The sequence below is a fragment of the Sorex araneus genome, chromosome 2 (assembly GCF_027595985.1).
Source record: "Sorex araneus isolate mSorAra2 chromosome 2, mSorAra2.pri, whole genome shotgun sequence".
Lineage (NCBI taxonomy): Eukaryota > Metazoa > Chordata > Mammalia > Eulipotyphla > Soricidae > Sorex > Sorex araneus.
This window is the reverse complement of record NC_073303.1, coordinates 131,414,343-131,426,879: the sequence shown is the minus strand read 5'-3', so window position 1 is coordinate 131,426,879 and position 12,537 is coordinate 131,414,343. Positions and strand designations below refer to the sequence as shown.

The 12,537-nt window shown below is 42.9% G+C and overlaps 1 protein-coding gene across 5 annotated transcripts in view; it reads right to left on the bottom strand.

The window, feature by feature from the left end:
- The window catches only part of NAALAD2 (N-acetylated alpha-linked acidic dipeptidase 2), a 132,662-nt gene that overhangs the window by 15,420 nt on the left and 104,705 nt on the right, over positions 1–12,537 (bottom strand). The gene's annotated exons all lie outside the window — the stretch shown is intronic.

Here is a 12,537-nt window from a genome sequence, read left to right as displayed (position 1 = left end):
ACTTCACCAGTGCCAATTCTCCACAACCAATAGTCCCAGCATCTGTCCCATCCCCCAATCCCATCCCCCCACTCCACCCCGCCTCTGTGGCAGGGCATTCCCTTTAGTTCTCTCTCTCCATTTGGGTGTTGTGGTTTGCAATAGAGGTATTGAGTTGCCATCATGTTCAATTTATAGCCTATTTTCAGCACCCATCTCCCTCATTCAGGTTTTGACGAAGAAGTCTGACCATCTCATAGGTGGGCGGTCAGGTGTTCTTTTGACATCCCGTGGAATCCAGTTGGTAACAGCTCTCTAGTCCAGTGGTCATCTCTAAATGGCATTACGTCTCTTGCCCACCTTTACGAATGAGACGGTGTCCCTGATTATTGATCGTCAACGGAGGTGGGAACTCTGTATTCCTTCTCTCACTTGAGTGAAACGTGATATTCCAAGCATAGCTCTTTCGATTTCTCTTTGAGGTACCTGGATAGCGATCTCATAGGGCCCAGGTCTCTGAGGCATATGTTAGTGCAGGAAGAACAGTGGAGTCAAAAAGATGTGCCCATGGGGAGAAATGGGATTGGGGAGTGTAGGAGGGATGCTGGGTTTACCAGTGGTGGAGAATGGGCACTGGTGAAGGGATGGGTTCTCAAACTTTGTATGAGGGAAACATGAGCACAAAAGTGTATAAATCTGTAACTGTACCCTCACGGTGATTCACTAATTTAAAATAAATTTAAAAAAAAAAGATGTGCCCGTAGCCGGAGGTCCTTCATCCTCTTAACTTCTTCAACACTCCTGTAGGCGTTACATGCCGCTCTTTTCCTCCTGCGCAGCTCAGGTGGCAGGTTATTCATCATGTTGTGTTCTCAACCTAGGTATAAATAACTGTTGCATTCAGAAATGTTCGTTATGTTGAGAGCAAATGGAACATCAGGAACTAGTCCATTTCTCATGAACATTGTCTTCATGAGGTTCAGCTGCAGTCCGACCTTTCCACACTCATGGTCGAAGTTGGCCAGCATTCAAGCCGCTTCACTGATATTTGGTGTTATTAGAACGATGTCATCAGTGAAGTGGAGGTGGTATAGTTGCCGACCATCTATCTTCACTCCCATTCCTTTCCATTCCAGTCGTCGCATGACGTTCTCGAGGGTGGTACTGAAGAGTTTCGGTGAAATGGTATGTCCTGTAGAACCCCTCTCTTTATGCTGATGATCACTTCCTTGTAGAATGGTGAGATCCTGGTGCTGAATCCGTAATACAACTCATGGAGGATCCTGATGTACTGAGTTTGAATGCCCTGTTTGGATAGGGCTTTGATGACCACTTCAGTCTCAACAGAATCAAAGGCCTTCTTTAAATCAATGAATGCTAGACAGTGGCATCTTGAACTCTCACGAAACCTCAATGACCTTGGTCACCATGTGGATATGGTCGATCGTGCTGAATCCTTTTCGGAACCTGGCTTGCTTGCATAGATGTCCTTTATCTAGTGTTCTGCCAGTCCTATTCAGGATCATTTGAGTGAATAACTTGTAGATGACGGAAAACAGGCAGATTGGGCAATAGTTGCTGATGTCGTGGATGTCTCCCTTCTTGTACAACAGAACAGTCCTGCTGGTTTTCCATTGGAACAGAACCTTGCATTCAGACAGATAGCATGTGAAGAGCCGAGCCAGTGTATTGATGAGTACTGGCAGCAGATTCTTCAGGTGTTTGGGTCTGACATTGTCTGGACCAGGTGCTGTATGCTTCTTTACCGACAATACGGCATGTCGGATTTTGGAAGGGAGAACACTGGGAATGACATATCCATCCGGCAGGATTTGGTATGTGGGAAGGTGTACATGGCTATCAACAAGATCCAGCTCCATGCAGAACTTCTTAATTTCTTCTTACTCGTAGTTGAATGTTGGTGTGTAGACGACGAAGATGGAAACTGTTGGCAATGAGCAACATCTATTCAAAAGTAAGCGTCTGATTCGGGTTGTTAGGTATTCAAATGAATCAATGCAAATGGCCAAGTTCATGATGATGAGGACACGAACACCAACAATGTCTCTACTGTTGCATGTTCCAAGGAACAGTTCTTTTCCAGTGTCGAAAACGGCGTGATGTGATCGATGTCTTCTCATCTCGGTCAATCCAATGGCGTCATACATGATCTTCTGTACTTGACCGTTAGGTCCTCGGTGGATGCTTCTGATGCCAGTGTATGTGCATTAAAATTTAAAAGTGCAGACAGTCATTTAGTCCTTCTTTGTTTTGGCAGCCTAGTTCGGCCCTGAGATTTTAGCAGCCTCTCCTTGTTTGTCCTTCTCAATGCTGCTGCACTGGGGGCTCTTCCAGGGTCAGGGGAACGAGGCCCATTTTTGTTATTGTTTTTGGCATATCAAATAAGCCATCTTGCCAGGCTCTGCCGTGCAGGTGGCATGTTGTAACTATCTGCACACTAACGAACACGCCACACACTTTGTGCATGACGTGCTGCTCACGTACAGAAGTACTGGCCAGATAGACACAGTCGATGCAAGGAGTCCAGCACTGCACCTACCTGCATTTCTGGGCAACACCTATTGGTTCGCTCTTCACAAGTTGGCACTGTGGCCACCGCCTTGCTACAATGAGGCAGTGAGCCATTGAGGTCGGGTGAACCTTCCAACTCCTCCCTTATCTACAGTAGCTGGCCCCCTCCCTACTCCTCCCTTATCTACAGTAGCTGGCCCCACCCTAATCCTTATCTACATTAGCTGGCCCCACCCTAATCCTCCCTTATCTATACATATTTATATATAAATATGTATTAAGTAAATATATTAAACAAAATTTTTCTTGATTTATGTGCTTTTTTCTAATGGCACATAGAAAAATGTGCCATTTCTTCTAAGATGACTCCTATAGTCATTGACAGAGATCCTCATGAAATGATAAAAGATTAAACAAAGAGATGACAATGTGTATTTATTAAGACATGTCTCATGAATCATTTTACAATACAAGTACTTGGAATTTGGCATATTCTTCTTTTTTTTTTAATCCCCCTCAGGCCACAACCCAGCAAGGCTCAGGAGTAATTCCTGAATACAGTCAGGAATTACTGTATTCAGGAATTACTGTATTCAGGAATTACTCAGAAAACCACAAGAATTTTGGTAATCAAACCCAAGTGCAAGGCAAATGCCCTATCTACCATACTACTGCTCCAGCCCCTAGTTAGTGTATTCTGATAAATTGTGTGCAACAATTGTCATCACATCATCACTGTGGACTTATAGACTTGCACGCTTTAGAGATATTAAAAATTTTGCATTTCTGTCAGAATCTCCTGCCCCTATTGCAGGCTGTCTTCACCGGGCCCCCTCGGAGCGGGGGGCAGGTTGAGTTTTCCTCCCCACCCCAAGAAGAACCCAGCCTCAGCCACACTCAAGGCCATCCTCCACACATTCAGACAAGCCTCATGCATGAAGGAACCAGCAGAGGAACCCAGGTATTCAGGACCCATGGGGCTGAGATCTAGCCTGCTCGGATCAGGTCTGGGCTTCCTCCACCCACCCAGATCTCCAGTTTTCCAGTAGCTTGGCAGTCACACCCACAAATTGCCCCCCTCCCATGCCATGTAATTTCATCAACAGCCAAGATCCAGAGACTACAAAACAAAACTCCCAGAAGAGAGTGACACAGTATTTTCTGGAGCGCGGCCGCAAATGCAGTTGTGTAACCTCTTATACTCTACCCATTGATGTACCTAAAGCAGAACACATGTGTTTGGGTTTAACAAACTTGCTTGTATTCTCTAAGGGTTTAAAGGGCCCCAGAATGAAATCAACAAGCTTTACAAACTTCCCTCTTATTGTGGTCGGAAGATGCTTGCTGGTTGGGTGGGTGTTTGAATATTATCTGTAATGAACTATTGTGAACTACTTTATGAAAATAAAATGTATGAAAATTGAAAAAAAAATTACATTCCTACTGTCTGGAACCGGCTTCCAGCCCCAAGTTCCCGCCGTCCCAAAGCTACCAGCTTGTCCTGCAGGTGGGTGACCATGCAGCCCAGGCTGGGTTGTGGCCTCCTCACCAGGGGACGTGTCCTCCACATCAGGGGGCATTGCCTCCTGTGGGGCAAAAGTTTTTTCCCCTTTCCCAGAACTCTGGACTCACATCTCAATCTCCATTCACCTAACTCTGTGGAGAAAATCCTGGCCATATCTAACACATTAGGCCAATGGTTCACCAGCCTATTCCAACTGCACCATAATACCGGTGGACACAAGAAACTGTACAAGTCCAATATAAAAAGAATACATCCTCTGAAGCTTCACTAGAAGCCTCACATGAGCCACAGAGGAGCACCTGAGAGGAAGATGGAACTCTAGAGGGGGAAAAGGTAACCACCACCAACTGAGCTCACCCAGAATCCTTTCTCGCAGAGAGAGGGGAATACTGATAGTAAACTGGAAGGTCCCACCTCCATACTACCACAACAACATGAAGAAACAGTGCAAATCCCCACCACGAGGGAAGGATAATGAAAAGTGTCCAGAAGCCTGAAAGGGGTTACCCACAAATACGATCTCTCTGATAAAGAATTCAAAGATAAAATGTTAAAGATGTTCAATGAATTCAAAGAAACGCTGGAATGGACATCGAATAAATTAAAAGAGGACATGAAAGAAACAGTGGAATGGACAGCCAACAAAATACAGGAAGAAATGAGAGCAGATATAAGAAAGCTGCAAACAGAACTTTCACAAATAAAGAATTTGGTAGATTAAATAAAAACTCAGTACGCCCTCGGCCCAGATAAATCCGGAGCCGCTGAGCATGAATCGGACCCTCTGCGCCTAAAGACTTTGATTCCAGAGATCTAACACATTCAGGCATCCAGCACAGCATCCGATAGCAATGCACTGGGACTGCGAACTGGGCTACAACTCTGTACTGCCAGGGGGTGGATTTTTTTCCTCCCCACCCTGTCTTCCTGCATGGAAAGCGGCGGGCTGGCAGCACCCACGTGGCAGGCGCCATCTTCTGAGACTCCAAACCCAGAGGTATTCGGTTTTTACTTTTGGGGCTCCCAGGAACTCATGGGAAGGGGGTGTAACCGGCACACCCTCGGCCCAGATAAATCCGGAGCCGCTGAGCGTGAAGCGGACCCTCTGCGCCTAAAGACTTTGATTCCAGAGACTTCTTATAGCAATGCACTGGGACTGTGAGCTGTGCTATGCGATTTCTGGCAGAATTTTCCCTGGACTTTATACAGAAATCCAAAACCGCGCGGACTCTTCCACGTCCACGCGACTTAACATTTATAATTGTCAGCAATGTGAAATGGTTCCTTTTGAATAGGTCTGACTTGGGGGGGAAACTCCAAATAATAACAGTAAGTTTTTGTTGAAATATTGAAGGTTATTAATGTAGCAGCCACCTCTCTGGACTGTGAACTAAGCAAAAGCCCACGCTGGCCAACGCAGCATGGCGTATACCATACTATGAGGCGCGCGGGAAGGGGAATGAGAGGGAAAAAGAAAAAAATGGGAAAAGGAAAAAGGAAAAACAAAAGAGAGAGTTATGTACTTGTAGCAGTGGCTACATATCTCTTCATTTCCAGCAATGAAAAACTAATTATCAAAGGTAGTAGGTCTGTCTCTCTTGGGTGGAAACCCCAACAACTATAGTGAGTTTTGTGTTGAATTATGGAATGTAATCAAGGTAAAGAAAAAATGAAGTGAAATTCATTAGTTATACAGTAGGGTGTAGGGGGTGGGGGCGGGGGGTATACTGGGGTTTTTGGTGGTGGAATATGGGCACTGGTGAAGGGATGGGTGTTTGAATATTGTATAACTGACATATAAACCTGAGAACTTTGTAACCTTCCACATGGTGATTTAATAAAAAGTTAAAATAAATAAATAAATAAATAAATAAAAACTCAGTAGGTGCCCTCAACAGTAGAATGGCTACAGCCAAAGACAGAATCACTGAGCTTGAAGATGAACTGAGAAAGCTTACAGGCAACAACAAAAAATGGGAAAAGACCTCAAAAGAGCTCTAGGGTAAATCGGAGTCCTAGGGGACGAACTCAAGACGGACAACATTAAAATCATCGGAGTGCCAGAAGGACAGGGAGGCAACCTCCCAAAAAAGCCACAGTTAAAGATATCATTGCCAAAAAGTTCCCAGAGCTGGAGAATGCAAGAATCCAGATCCAAAGAGCCCGAAGGGTGCTAGCTAAAAGAGACCCTAATATAAAAAAACACTCCAAGGCACATCATAGTCAGAATGATGGGTGCCACGGACAGAGACACAATACTACAAGTAGCAAGGTCAAAGAAGGAAATCACATACAAAAGAGCACCCCTTAGATTTACAGCAGACCTATCAGAGGAAACCCTCCAGGTGCAAAGACAATGGTGGGATATAGAGAAAAAAAACAATGAAATGAACGCCTCATCAAGAATTCTTTATCCAGTTCAACTCTCACTTAAACTCCAAGGAATGATACAGTATTTCATGGATAATCAACAGCTCAGGAACTTCATAGATTAAAAACCTAAACTTAAAAGAAGGACTATGGGGCTACTGTAAGACAAGAGAAACCCCTACAAGCACAACAAACCCCTACAGAAAGATAGCACAAAACCCCATGACAATAATCTCCCTCAGTGTCAGTGGTCTAAATGCACCAATCAAGAGACACAGAGTGGCAAAATGGATTCAGAAACTGAACCCAACTTTCTGCCGCCTACAAGAAACACATCTGAACAGTCAGAGCAAACACAGACTCAAAGTCAAAGGATGGAAAACAATCCTGTAAGCAAACAACTCCTTCAAAAAAGCCAGGGTGGCAATGCTAATACCCAACAATATAGACTTCAGGTTGAAAAAAGAATGAAGGGACAGTGAAGGCCATTTTTATTAATCAAGGGATATATATAGCAGGAAAAAATCATACTCCTAAACGTATACACACCTAATGAGGGACCAGCTAAATACTTTAAAAAAACTTCTTACTTAAAAAACAGATTTTTAAGGAGGACATTGCTAGCAGCACAATAGTATTTGGAGACTTCAATACTGCCTTGTCACCTCTAAATAGATCAACAAGAATAAAACTCAGCAAGGAAACACTGGTCGTGAAGGAAGAAATAGAATACAGAGGGCTAATAGATCTACACAGAGCTTTACATCCCAAAAAGAAAGAATACACATTCTTCTCCAGTGCAAACGGAACACTTTCCAAATAGACCATGTGCTGGGTCACAAAACACCCTCAGTAGAATCAGGAAGATAGAAATTGTATCAACTATCTTTTCAGACCATGATGCACTGAAGATAGAAGTTAATCACGCACAGATGTGGAGAACCAAATCAAACACCTGTAAATTAAATGACTCAATGTTGAACAATAAGTGGCTCAGGAAGAAAATCAAGGAAGAAATCAAAAGATACATGGAAACAAATGAAAATGAAGGCAGGAGTTACCAGAACTTATGTGATACAGCAAAATCCGCGTGAAGGGGAAAATTTATAGCTCTGCAAGCATTCCTCAGGAAAGAAGAAAGGGCCGACATAAATAACTTCACTTCACAGCTCAAGATCTTAGAAAAGTACCAACAAAAGGAGCCCAAACCGGGCAGAAGGAAAGAAATAACAAAACTTAGAGCAGAAATTAACGACATGGAAAGCCAAAAAACAATCCAAAAGATCAATAAAACCAAGAGCTAGTTCTTAGAGAAAATAAACAAGATTGATAAACCACTAGCAAGACTCACAAAGAAAGAGTGAAACAGAACCCTAATAAACTGAATCAGATATGAAAAGGGGAGAATCACAACAGAAACCAAAGAAATTCAAAAGCTCTTCAGAGACTACTTTGAAAGTCCATATGCCACAAAATAAGAGAACCTAGAAGAAATGGATAAATTCCTGGATTCCTATCATCTCCAAAGGCCGAACCAAGAAGATTTGGAAAGCCTGAATAGACCTATTACTATCAAGGAAATTGAAACTGTAATCAAAAGTCTTCCCAAATACTAAAGCCCAGGTACAGATGGATTCACAAGTGAATTCCTCCAAACATTTACAGAGGACCTATTGCCAGTTCTTCTCAAGCTCTTCCAGGAAGTTGAAGAAACAGAAACCCTCCCAAACAGTTTCTATGAGGCACATATCTCCCAAATACCAAAAGAAAACAAAGACACCACAAAAAAGAACACTACAGGGGGATATCCCTGATGAACATGGATGCAAAGGTCCTCAACAAAATATTTAGCAAATAGAATCCAATAACTCATCAAAAACATCATATACTGGGGGCTGGAGTGATAGCACAGTGGGTAGGGTGTTTGCCTTGTACGCGGCCGACCCAGGTTCAAATCCCAGCATCCAATATGGTCCCCCGAGCACTGCCATGAGTAATTCCTACGTGAAGAGCCAGGAGTAACCCCTGTGCATCGCTGGGTGTGACCCAAAAAGAAAAAAGAAAAGAAAAAAAAAACATCACATACCACGACCCAGTGAGATTCATCCCAGGGATGCAAGGATGGTTTAACATCCAGAAATCAATCAAGATAATCCATCATATCAATAAAGAAAAGATAAAAACCAGAGAACATATAAATAGATGCAGAGAAAGTATTTGACAAGATCCAGCACCCATTTATGATGAAAAATCTCACTAAAATGAGTATTGAAGGAACTTTCCTCAATATAGTCAAAGCCATCTACCACAAACCTATGGCAAGTGTTATCCTCAATGGGGAAAAACTAATAGCCTTCCCTCTAAGATTAGGAACAAGAAAAGGATGCCCACTCTCACCATTTCTGTTCAATATAGTACTGGAAGTACTTGCAATAGTGGTTAGGCAAGAAAAAGATATCAAGGGCATCCAGATAGGAAAGAAAGAAATCAAGCTCTCGAATACACAGATGATATGATACTATATTTAAAGAACCTTAAAACCTCTACCAAGAAACTCCTAGAAACAATAGATTTGTATAGTAAAGTCGCAGGCTATAAAAGAAATACCCAAAAGTCTATGGCTTTACTATACACAAATAATGAGATAAGAAAGTGACATGAAAAAAGCAATCCCGTTCACAGTCATGCCTCAGAAAATCAAGTACCTTGGAATCAGCTAAACTAAGGAGGTAAAAGACCTGTACAAAGAAAACTACAAAACCCTACTTCTCAAAATTAAAGAGGCCACGAGGAAATGAAAACATTTCCCCTGCTCATGGATTGGGAGGATTAACATTGTCAAAATGGCAATACTCCCCAAAGCATTATACAGATTCAATGTGATCCTATGACATTCTTCAAATAAATGGATCAAACACTCCTGAAATTCATATGGAACAACAAACCCCCACGAATAGCTAAAGCAATTCTGGGGGAAAAGAAGATGGGAGGCATCACCTTTTCCAACCTCAAACTCTACTACAAAGTGATAATAATTAAAACAGCATGGTACTGGAACAAAGGCAGAGTCACAGACCAATGGAACAGGATGGAATATCCTTAAACACAGCTCAAATATATGATCATCTAATATTCAATAAGGGAGCAAAAAATGTGAAGTCAAGCAAGGAAAACCTCTTTAACAAATGGTGCTGGCAAAACTGGACAGTACATGCAAACAAATGGGCTCAGATCTCTCCCTAACACCATGCATAAAAGTCAGATCAAAATGGATTAAAGACCTCAACATCAGACCAGAATCCAACAGGTACATCAAAAACAAAACTGGCAAATCCCTCCATGATATTGAAGCTTAAAGATGACACTCCACTAACCAAGCAAGTGGAAATAGATTTTTTTTTAAAAAAAAGGGACTATCTTAAACTGAGAAGCTTCTGCACCTCAAAAGATACAGTGACGGGGCTGGAGCAATAACACAGCGGGTAGGGCATTTGCCTTGCACGCGGCCAACCCGAGTTTGATTCCCAGCATCCCATATGGTCCCCGAGCACCGCCAGGAGTAATTTCTGACCGAAGAGCCAGAAGTAACCCCTGTACACCGCCAGGTATGACCCAAAAAGAAAAAAAAGAGAGAGACAGTGACCAGAATACGAAGACAACCTACAGAATGGGAAAGATATTCACCCAATACCCATCTGATAAGGGGTTGAAATCAAGGATTTACAAGGCACTCGTGGAACTCCACAAGAAGAAAACACCCAACCCCATCAGAAAATGGGGCAATGAAGTGAATAGAAACTTTATCAAATAAGAAATCCGAATGGCCAAAAGGCACATGAAAAATTGCTCTTCATCACTAATCAACAGGGAGATGCAGATCAAAACTATAATGAGATACCATCTCACACCACAAAGACTGGCCCACAGCCAAAAGGACAAAAGCAACCAGTGTTGGCGTGGATGTGGGGAGAAAGGGGCTCTCATTCCCAGTCAGTGGGAATGCCGACTGGGTAAGCCCTTTTGGAAAACAATATGGACGCTTCTCAAAACCTTAGAAATTGAGCTCTCATTTGACCCAGCAATACCACTTCTGGGAATATATCCCAGAAAGGCGAAAAATATATAGTAGAAATGACATCTGCACTTCTATGTTTTCATTGTAGCACTATTTACAATAGCCAGAACCTGGAAAAAAACCGAGTGCCCGAGAACAGATGACTGGTCAAAGAAACTTTGGTACATCTACACAATGGAATACTATGCAGCTGTTAAAAAGATGAAGTCATGAAATTTGTATATGTGGATCAACATGAAAAGTATCATGTTAAGTGAAACGAATCAGAAAGAGAGGGACAGAAATAGAAAGACTGCACTTATTTGTGGAATATAAAGTAAGAGAATGGAAGACTAACACCCAAGAATAGTAGGGATAAGTACCAGGAGGATTGCTCCACAGCTTGGAAGCCAGACTCACATGCTGGAAGAAAAGGCAGCTCAGATAGAGAAGGGAACACCAAATAAACGGTGCTAGGAGGGCTTGCTCAGGATTGGAGATGCGTGCTGAAAGTAGAATATAACCTGAACATGATGGCCACTTAATACCTCTATTGCAAACCACAACACCCAAAAGGAGAGAGAGAGAGCAAAAGGGAATGCCCTGCCATGAGGCAGTGTGCGGTGGAGGGGATGGGGTGAGGGTGGTGGGACAGATGCTGGAACCATTGGTGGTGGTGAATGGGCAATGGTGAAGGGATGGGTACTTAATCACTGTATGACAGAAACGCAAGCATGAAAGTTTGCAACTGTACCTCATGGTGATTCATTAATTAAAAATTATTTTAAAATATTTTAAGGGGGTGGAGAATAGCAGTGGGTAGGGCATTTGCCTTGCACGCGGCCGACTCGGGTTTGATTCCCAGCATCCCATATGGTCCCCGGAGCACCACCAGGAGTAATTCCTGAGTGCAGAGCCAGGAGAAACCGTTGTGCAGTGCTGGGTGTGACCCAAAAGGAAAATATATACGTATATTTTTAAAATTGCATCCTAGGGGCTGGAGCAATAGCACAGCGGATAGGGCGTTTGCCTTGCACGTGGCCAACCGGGTTCGATTCCCAGCATCCCATATGGTTCCCGGAGCACTGCCAGGAGTGATTCCTGAGTGCATGAGCCAGGAGTAACCCCTGTGCACCGCTGGGTGTGACCCCCAAAAAAATTGCATCCTAAATACTATAAATGGTAAGAATAATAAAGATCATTCCACAAATGTAAAGTGTTCATAGATAGGTTGCCCACAAAGATGCTTTATAATCTAGAAGGAATATATGCCATTTACTAGTAGCTCAGAACATGCTAGTCTCTGTCAATAAAAGGGTGAAATCCTGCCTTCCTAAAAGGTACATATTTTATTAGACAAATAGCAAGATTAGGAGCAGCAGTCAAATCCTAGAGCTTGTTCAAGATATAAATCTATTGTATTATACAATATGGAACTTAATATACACTATAAATGATCAGGGAGAAATAGTTAACCATTTAGATTTATCTACATCATAACCTATTGTTTGTTTGGGGGGGCTGGTTTATTTTGGGGGGCACACCCAGTGATGCTCAGAATTTACTCCTGCTCTGCACTCAAGAATGACTCCTGGTGGCTCTTGGGGGAGCATATGGAATGCCAGTGATCAAATCTATGTCAGGAGTGTGCAGGGCAAGCAGCCTTACCCACTGTACTATCTCTCCAGCCCCTATTGTTCTTAATTTTACATATAAATATAGTCTTTGAGGATTTTTACAATCATTCATTAATAACCTCACTGCAAAATCTCTGCCTACAAGCAACCACTGTTGGGATGGATGAAAGGGGAAATGAATCATCATTTACACTACTGGTAGGAATGTCCACTGGTCTCGCCTTTTTGGAAAAGAATATGGTCATTCCTCAAAAAACTAGGAACTCAGGGGCCGGAGCAATAGCACAGCGGGTAGGGCATTTGCTTTGCACGCGGCCGACCTGGGTTCGATCCCCGGCATCCCATATGGTCCCCCAAGCACTGCCAGGAGTAATTCCTGAGTGCAAAGCCAGGAGTAACCCCTGAGCATCGCTGGGTGTGACCCAAAAAGCAAAAAAAAA